At 37.3% G+C, this 8,374-nt stretch overlaps 1 long non-coding RNA gene across 1 annotated transcript in view; it reads right to left on the bottom strand.

Annotated features, from left to right (window-relative positions):
* LOC117797153 overlaps nucleotides 1-8,374 on the bottom strand; it is a 48,651-nt gene that overhangs the window by 31,494 nt on the left and 8,783 nt on the right. Inside the window, exon 2 of the long non-coding RNA XR_004622052.1 lies at nucleotides 7,334-7,425. This is a non-coding gene — a long non-coding RNA (uncharacterized LOC117797153). The remainder of the gene's footprint in view (nucleotides 1-7,333; nucleotides 7,426-8,374) is intronic.

Here is an 8,374-nt window from a genome sequence, read left to right as displayed (position 1 = left end):
GTCAAATAAATAAATAAAATCTTTAAAAAAAAAATAAAAAAAAATAAAAAAAAAAGAAGTTCATAGACAAATTAAGCTTGAATTGGGAGGGACACCAAGGCTGATGCCCTGGCTCATGATGTCCTATTTCTTGATCTGTGAGTTTGCAGCATCGGTGATTTTACTCTGTGGCAACTGATTGAACTGGTCCCTTATGGTTCAGTTAGTTTACTCTCTGTAGCTATGGTACAATTCAATGAAAAATTTTAAATAACTTTCAAATACTAAAGTATGATGTAATTATTCAAAAACAATGAGACAGTCTCAAAATCTATAGCAGGGGCGCCTCGGTGGCTCAGTTGGTTAAGCTTCTGCCTTTGGCTGGGGNTAGATGAATTAAAAATATCCTAGAGGAAAATATCTTAAAAGATATAATTTATTAAGAAGAAAAATGGAACATCTAAACAGTTTTTATATATTTAATGAAGAAATTAAATCTATAACTTAAAGCCTTTCCATGAAGAACACTCTTGTTCTGGTTTGCTGAATTCTTCCATACAATTTAGGACAAAATAACAGACACACACACACACACACACACACACACACACTTTTGCCGATGTTATTAGAAAAAAAGAGAACACATCCTAATTTATTTTATGAGCCAACAGAAATCAAAAGAAATACAGGTCAATGTTTTTCAAGAAAACAGAATAATATAATATAGAATAGAATCTATAAACTAACTCACAATAGTCCGGACACTTGATTTATGAAGAAGGTATCACTGCAGAGATGAGGAGGTTGGTCTTTTCTATAACTTGTGCTAGGAAAATTGGATATATACACAGAAATAAATCTGACCCCTGCCTTAAAACAATCAATTTTTTAATGGATAAGATAGCCAGATAACATAGGATTTGTGTAGTTCAGCTGGTGGGTATATACAACCAAAAGACATGAAGCAGAGGTCTAATGGCAGCGTTATTTATAAAAACCCCAATGTACATAAAAAAGGTAAGTACACAGGTGAATAAAGTATATAAATGGATAAAGCAGAGACTATTCAAATGATGGTATATTAATACGAAACAATGGAAAAACTGCTACATTTAAACACATAGATTAATCTCACAAAAATAACGAGTGAAAGAAGCTTAACAAAAAAATAATACCACACAAGTACTAAAAAGTTAAAAAACTGTAAAACCTTTTCCCAGTATTAGAAGTTCATAGACAGGGGCGCCTGGGTGGCACAGCGGTTAAGCGTCTGCCTTCGGCTCAGGGCGTGATCCCGGCGTTACGGGATCGAGCCCCACATCAGGCTCCTCTGCTATGAGCCTGCTTCTTCCTCTCCCACTCCCCCTGCGTGTGTTCCCTCTCTCGCTGCCTGTCTCTATCTCTGTCAAATAAATAAATAAAATCTTTAAAAAAAAAATAAAAAAAAATAAAAAAAAAAGAAGTTCATAGACAAATTAAGCTTGAATTGGGAGGGACACCAAGGCTGATGCCCTGGCTCATGATGTCCTATTTCTTGATCTGTGAGTTTGCAGCATCGGTGATTTTACTCTGTGGCAACTGATTGAACTGTTCCCTTATGGTTCAGTTAGTTTACTCTCTGTAGCTATGGTACAATTCAATGAAAAATTTTAAATAACTTTCAAATACTAAAGTATGATGTAATTATTCAAAAACAATGAGACAGTCTCAAAATCTATAGCAGGGGCGCCTCGGTGGCTCAGTTGGTTAAGCTTCTGCCTTTGGCTGGGGTCGTGATCCCAGGGTTCTGGGATCTGCCCCGCTTCGGGCTCCCTGCTTCTCCCTCTCACTCTCCCTCTGTTCTCTCTCTCTCTGTCTCTCTCAGGTGAATAAATAAAATCTTTAGGGAAAAAAGAATATATGGCAATTTCAGAAAAGAACCTTTAGAAATCACCCTTCTAGGACTCTGCTTTGCAGGTACAATATTTATAATATGTTATTTGGACTTACAAAATGGCAAAAAGTTTAATTATTTAGATGAGTGAACCAGTAAAAAAAAAGTCAACACAAATATTATAATATTTAATTTCAGCCTGCTATCCTGGAAAATTAATTTTATAATTAAAATTGTAAATGTTATTACAGAAATAGACTGCTACAGTTGATTTTCGTTTGTGAATCTCATTGAGTACATTTTAATAAAGTAGAATAAATTTTGCTAGAAAACTCTGTCACTTTTCAAAATTAGCAGCCCCGATTTCACATATTGTTAATAATAACTATGAATTACCTGAAAAAAGTCTCCTCTTATCTAGTCATTTCCATATACTCTCAGTAATGAAATCCATATTAATGTAAATGCATTTTAAATAATTACTTTCTGAAATAGCTCTGAGGTTGGAAGCTTGTTTACTATGGACAAAACAAAAACAAAACTATGAAGTTGCCTCTAGAGAACGAAATTAGTGATAATACTCTGTTTTGGACCCTATTCCATAGTTTGAGTGCTGAAGATCCAAATGTTTCTAATTATGAGGCTTCAAAATAATGCTACCCTATCAGGCATCTTGCCAGTTCTCACCAAGATACTGTAGTTTTTAATGGTGCCACATACTAAGAAATAAGGGATCAAAGGAATACTCAGAACTTTTGTATTGAGCCACCTTCACAAGAGTTAGTTTACCAATCATTTATCACAGAAAAATATAATTATACATTTGATTGTAATTATGAGCTCCATTTGGGTAAATAGTCACTAGCAAACACTGAGAAGATTTACACCAGGCATTTAAAAAGTTAGCAATCTTATTCCTAATCACTCACACACACACACACACACACACACACACACACACACACACGCGCGCGCAAACTCCATGTTTCTTCTTTGGGTCTTAGCAGATCGTATAGACTGGAATAAAGTGCAGAGATAGGCAAAAGAAGTCAGTAAATATGTGTTCCTAAAGGCAAAATAGACAAGTAATGAACAGGCCTTAATCTAGTTATTTTTTATTGATAAAACAACTACTCTGGGTTACACACATTTTTAGTCTTTGCAGATTAAACAACAGTTATTACAAAAGAAAACCAGTTGTTTTTTTAATAATAATTTACAGCATATAAAGCTCCTTCATATGCCTGTTTCACTGTATCCTTACAATGATCTCATATACTTGTCAAGGCCGTTTCATAGATGAGTAAAAGATACCTCAGAGAAGTTAAAGGAGCAACTCAAAGTCATATGTACTGATAAATGTAAGTTGTAGCTAGAATCTTTTGATAAATCAAATCAATGCTTTTTCAGGATAGTAGTTACTTTCTGCATTTATGTTGTCATATCACAAAAAAATACCAAGAGACATTATGATAATAAACAAGATTCTTTCTGCTCACAAACATAAAATATACTCCTAATGTCTTCAGGGAACAAGTTTGGAATTTCTTGGTTCTAATCTTTGCATCACTTTCACGATCCCTTAGCATCTTCTTTAGGGTTCTCAATTTCATAGATGTGTATATATTGAAAACTGGACTTTGGAAAACCTTATTTTCTTGGAAGACTTCTTAATTAATTGGAACTTAATATTGAATAACTGATGAACTACTTGGTAATATTTTTTACATGACCAGTGGAGAGAAATGAGAAATCCAGTTCCTTTATTATTTTTTTATTATTATTTTTTAAAGATTTTATTTATTTATTTGACAGAGATAGAGACAGCCAGCGAGAGAGGGAACACAAGCAGGGGGAGTGGGAGAGGAAGAAGCAGGCTCCTAGTGGAGGAGCCTGATGTGGGGCTCGATCCCATAATGCCGGGATCACGCCCTGAGCCGAAGGCAGACGCTTAAGTGCTGTGCCACCCAGGCGCCCCAGAAATCTAGTTCCTTTAAAGATTGGTTATTGAGAAATATTAATATATAAAAATGGAAAATAAATAAACAAGTTATTGCTTTCCTGAGAAAAGGAATTAGAAATCTAGTTCCTTTAAAGATTGGTTATTGAGAAATATTAATATATAAAAATGGAAAATAAATAAACAAGTTATTGCTTTCCTGAGAAAAGGAATTCTTTGTTTTAGAAAAATATATGTATGCAAAGATTTAGTCAATGACAATTTTAAACATATAAAATGATTATAGGCACAGAAATTTAGTTCATAAGTTGCTACTCAGAAAAGCATCTGTTTTGTAAAAGATGGTGAACCATACAACAGTGAACAGGTCTTTTTTTTTTTTTAAGATTTTATTTCTTTATTTGTCAGAGAGAGAGAGCAAGAGAGCACAAGCAGGGGAAGCAGCAGGCAGAGGGAGAAGCAGGCTCCCTGCTGAGCAAGGAGCACGATGTGGGACTGGATCCCAGGACCTTTGGATCATGACCCTAGCCAAAGGCAGATGCTTAAATAACTGAGCCACCCACGCGTCCCAACTGCTATTGGCTGTTTAAGCACATTAGTGGTCTTATCCACAATCAAACAGACCCTTGAAACTAGAGTTGGAACTAGAGCTAAGGAGTAACAATTCTCCCCCATCCCCATTACTCCAAAGAGGGTGACCATTACTGTCTCACTGCATAGAGCAGGCTTGCAAAAGGGGTAAAGCATGTAAGCTCTGGAGATAGAAACTCCTATTTTCTGGGTGACTGGGTGACTCGGTCAGTTAAGCATCTGCCTTCAGCTCAGGTCATGATCCCAGGGTTCTAGGAGGGAGCCCCCTATCGGGCTCTCTCCCTCTCTGTAAGATAAATAAATAAAATCTTAAAAAAACAAACAAAAAACCCCCCACAAAAACACAGCATTCACTCACAGGATCAATATTAGGACATTAAAAAAAAGAAAAAAAGAAAGTCCTATTTTCAAAATCTATTAACAATGTGACCTTGGGCAAGTTTATTAAACTCAAGTTTTGGTTTCCTCATCCATAAAATAGTAATAATAAAGCCTATCTTAAAGACAGGTGAGAAAAATAAATGCAAGGAAACACTTTCTCACACTTCTTGTCACATAGTAAGTATTTAATATATAATAGTTACTATTACCATCATTATTATTAATGTTATTTGCTTATTTAAGTCCTTTGATGTAATTAGTGCAGAACCACAACCTCAGGCCCTCGGTCACGCTGATCTTGTATTTTAAGTTTTCTGACAAGTTTAGTGATCTCTGGGAAACTAAGTTGCTTTGTTCATTCTTATCCTTTCTTGTATTTCTAAATGCTAAGGATGGATAAATCAGTGAGGCTTCTCATACCTGGGAACACAAGTGTTTCATGACAAGAGCTGGGCAATTTTGCAAATTAGTTTTCAACAGGTTGCTATCTGCATTGTAATCTGCTAAACTCCAGGGAAAGAAAAGGTCTCAATCACACTTCACATTGTGCATTTTACTTGTTGGAAAAAGTGTGGAGGGGGTTTTGTTTGGAGAAAAGGTTATTTTTTGAGAAGTTGTAGTAAATGAAAATGAGAATCAAAAAAACGAGACCAGATTTTAAGGAGTATTTACCTAGGCATTAAGCTGATAAAATTAGACCAATAACACAACATTTATTTCATCCATCTGGTCTACTTTGATGGATTATTAGAAGCTTTCAAATTTTCTGAGTTAAGAATGATTATAAGGGGTGTATCTTGTCTCTTCAGGAAAACTTACTGTCATCAATTATCTGTTTCTGTGTTGAAATATGAAAGAACACATGAGACGTATCTGCAATACTGAACCAGAATATGTAGTCGGATTCTAGAGCCCTTGAGGAAAATCAGTTTGGTTAAGCTCTGTAGGGCAGATTGAAGAGGCAGAGCTGAATCAGAGAGACTAAGGGGGTGTCAAAATAAATCAGACAGTTTCTTCACTATATACATATATATATATATATATATATATAGTGTGTATGTGTGTGTGTGTGTGTGTGTGTGAAGGTATGCCCAGAATATATATATAGTGTGTGTGTGTGTGTGTGAAGGTATGCCCAGAATATATATATAGTGTGTGTGTGTGTGTTGTGAAGGTATGCCCAGAAGACTTAATGGTTTCATCGAAGTATTGAAAACCACCCTGCTTGAGGGTTAGCACTGAAAAGTAGATGTGTCTATCAATTACTATAGACTTGGTTACGGTGTATTAACAACATACTCCAAAATCTCAGGGACTTCAGGCCAGAAACGTTTATTTCCTATTCATGACATACGTTCACCACATGCCAGCAAGGGATCTCACCTATACTCAGGGACTCAGGTTGCTGGAAACTCCACCATCTAGAAGGACAAGGCTGAGGAGAGAAGAGACCACTGAAAAGTCTTACATTGGCAAATAAATGTTCCTACTGAAAAGTGACACTTAGAGTCCAGGACCACTGGCCAGATTGGTCATGTGGCCCTGCCCAACAAAAAGCATTAGGGGCAGCAAAGTAAAATCCCTCCATGTGCCTGACAGCAAGGATGAAGCAGGTTCTTCAGAAAAAAACCCTTATCACAGTATCATGAAAAAGACTAACTTACAAGGTAATGAAAAATGTTGATATATTTGAACTGGCGAAATGAGAGTTCCCTATTGGAAAAATTAATAATGATAACAGGGAGAACCTTTTCTAAGGTTCTCAGATACCTTGCTGTGAGTCATAATTTGATCTTCATAATAGCTCCACTTGGGTGTCAGCACAGATATGTACGAATTATTGAATTATACGGAACCTAAGGCTCAGAAAGGTTAAGGGATTGGCACTAGTCGTATGGGCTCATAAGTAAAGCAGCCGTCAGTCTCCCATATTCAAATCCAGTAAAACAGCCTTTTAAATTATTGCTTCTGCGAATGCTCATACAATTCGTTGGCGATCTTATTCTAAGAGTGGTTCTGAGGTGGGCATGAGGGTCTGCTTTGCAACAAGCTCCCAGGTGATGCCCGGGCTGCTGACCCACTGACTGTACTTTGAGTAGCAGGACTCGAGAGGAACCACACAGCACTTCCTGTAACTTCTCAGGTACCACAATCCGATTCCCTCTCTCTCTTTTTTTTTTTTTTTTTAAGTTTTTTTTTTTTTTTTTNGACAGAGAGACAGCCAGTGAGAGAGGGAACACAAGCAGGGGGAGTTGGAGAGGAAGAAGCAGGCTCCCAGCAGGGAGCCCGATGCGGGGCTCAATCCCAGGACCCTGGGATCATGCCCTGAGCTGAAGGCAGACACTTAACGACTGAGCCACCCAGGCGCCCCCTGATTCCCTCTCTGCCAGTCTTCTACAAAGGCCCTTAGAAGGCAGAACAGGAAGTGCGTGATAAATTACACAAATGTCTTTGAACTTCATAAAACTTTTAGTAAAACTTTCCAAAATGTACAGATGATAGGGAAAGAGAAAACCAGTATTTATTTTTGAGACTATCATTTGATTCACCTTTGAATTGCAGTGAGATCTCAGCTGATGCGTGGACTGGTGATGTGCGTTCTGTCTTCTCAGCAGCGGGCCTACTGCCATGGAGGTGAGAGCTAAGGAGAGAAGGCAATCGAGTGCTGACTCAGTACCAATGGTAACTTTCATTGTGTTTATAACACATTGATAGCGATTAAAACTGGTGTTTTGTGAAAATTACATTTATTACTTTCTTACTTAAGTCTCCACAGAGAAATCGCTTTTGCCACCTGACTACACATTTGACATTTTTTTTTTAAGATTTTATTTATTTATTTGACAGAGAGAGAGACAGATGCGAGAGAGGGAACACAAGCAGGAGGAGTGGGAGAGGAAGAAGCAGGCTCACAGCAGAGGAGCCTGATGTGGGGCTTGATCCCAGAGTGCTGGGATCACGCCCTGAGCCAAAGGCAGACGCTTAACCGCTGTGCCACCCAGGCGCCCCTACACATTTGACATTTTGAAAGGTAGGTGTAGCTCTCCATCATAAATAACATCTTGAGGTCACTGTGTGCTATTCAATTCAAAGCAGAGGGGCTGAACAACAACAACAAAAAATCATTGTGCTTCAAGGACAAAACAAAAGACAATTGACTAAAAGAATCTCTTTGGGTCTGGTTAGTCAGAGGGATTTTGGGAAAAATTTGTCTGAGACTTTGGTGATCAAGTTGCCTGCCAGCCTCTGAAGGGACACATCAGTCAGTTCTGACACACTGCTGATTGCACCATTAAATCACCATCATGGGCTTGATTTGTCTCATCAGGTCAAGTGAAAAAAAATTTGATGGTAAGCTCTTTTTCAAATTTTCTTATTGAACCTTCCCCCNATTTGATGGTAAGCTCTTTTTCAAATTTTCTTATTGAACCTTCCCCCAAATAAATCTGTATTTTGCATTGTGCTAAGCTAATTGAGCATAAAGTTCTATCCTTAATAACAAGATATTTAGAGTAGGCACATGCTTCCTTAAGCAGGGGAAAATTACTATTTTTAGCAAGCTGGGGAAACATTCATAATGTGAACTCTCC

Source organism: Ailuropoda melanoleuca, chromosome 19 (assembly GCF_002007445.2).
Source record: "Ailuropoda melanoleuca isolate Jingjing chromosome 19, ASM200744v2, whole genome shotgun sequence".
In the NCBI taxonomy this organism is placed as follows: domain Eukaryota; kingdom Metazoa; phylum Chordata; class Mammalia; order Carnivora; family Ursidae; genus Ailuropoda; species Ailuropoda melanoleuca.
Note: the sequence above shows the minus strand (reverse complement) of the source record. Positions and strands in the feature narration are given on the sequence as shown.